This window comes from Halichoerus grypus, chromosome 6, assembly GCF_964656455.1.
Source record: "Halichoerus grypus chromosome 6, mHalGry1.hap1.1, whole genome shotgun sequence".
In the NCBI taxonomy this organism is placed as follows: domain Eukaryota; kingdom Metazoa; phylum Chordata; class Mammalia; order Carnivora; family Phocidae; genus Halichoerus; species Halichoerus grypus.
Genome location: NC_135717.1, coordinates 146,155,252 through 146,156,435, shown reverse-complemented (window position 1 = coordinate 146,156,435; position 1,184 = coordinate 146,155,252). Strand labels below are relative to the sequence as shown.

Genomic DNA, 1,184 nt, shown 5'->3' with positions numbered 1-1,184 from the left:
AAAATCAAAATGATCCTGACAAGTTCTTACAAAGAAAATCTTCCAATGGACCAAGGACAGTCAATAATTAATGCAATCATTCAGAGGATTATGGTTGTTCCCTAAGGAGTGCGAGTTCAAACCTGTGAACACCAGAGGTAATCATTTTGCATTATTTTATATGTAATTCCATTTAAATTCTTTGTTCCAGGCTAACATAGGAAAACAGTCTTTCCATAAGCAAAATATGTGGAAACATTTAAAAACTGAATCATTTTTTAAAGTAACTGATCAAATTCCAAAGGCTACTCTTGGAAAGAAGATCTTGTTGAATAGAATCCCTTTCTTTGGAAGCTCTAAGAGCTCACCAAAGCATGGATCATACTGCTTAAGTAGTAAAAAAAAAAAAAAAAAAAAAAAATGCTAGAAGATAAAAGGGTAATTTGCACCATCCTTCTTTCTGACAATATGCTAGAATATCTGCATTCATGATGGCCATGGGGTCATGATGTCCTGGTATACTCATGACTGGCCAATTCAAATACCTCCAAATACAATATGCCAAAGGGGGCATATTGAGACCCAGTATAAGGCACTCTGCTGCACAAAGAAACATGACACAGATGAAAACAGATGAGGGGCACCTGGGTGGCTCAGTCAGTTAAGTGTCTGTCTTCAGCTCAGGTCATGATCCTGGAGTCCTGGGATCGAGTCCCCAGTCGGGCTCCCTGCTCAACAGAGAGCCTGTTTCTCCCTCTGCCTGCCATTCCCCCTGCTTGTGCTCTCTCGCTCTCGCTCTCTCTCGCTCTCAAATAAATAAATAAAATCTTTAAAAAAAGAAAAGAAAAGAAAACATGGATGAGGTATTCTGAAAGTACAAGAGGATTCAGGGTATTACACTGGTCTCAGGGGTTCTTGTAATCAGTCTTCAACTCATCAAATCCTATAACATGCTGGCAGGCCAAGAATATGAGGGCGGTGGTGAGCAGCATCACCAGCATGCTGCAGAAGACCCTGGATGTAAAAGGCACCGGCCCTGCAAGAGGAGCAGCGAGCAGTGCTGGTTCTGGATAAAATCATTCCCTTCTCCCAGGCCACAGCAGCGACTGCCATGCCGCCTCAGCTCCTGCCCTCCCAACAGGCCGGAACACCAGCCCAGGTGGGCAATGAGACCAGGTGTGAAAAATGAGATGACTCTGGAGAAT

At 43.1% G+C, this 1,184-nt stretch overlaps 1 pseudogene; it reads right to left on the bottom strand.

Moving 5' to 3' along the window:
- Window positions 1–335: 335 nt before the first annotated feature.
- On the bottom strand, window positions 336–983 carry LOC118547458 (protein cornichon homolog 1-like; annotated as a pseudogene).
- Between the last annotated feature and the right edge of the window lie 201 nt (window positions 984–1,184).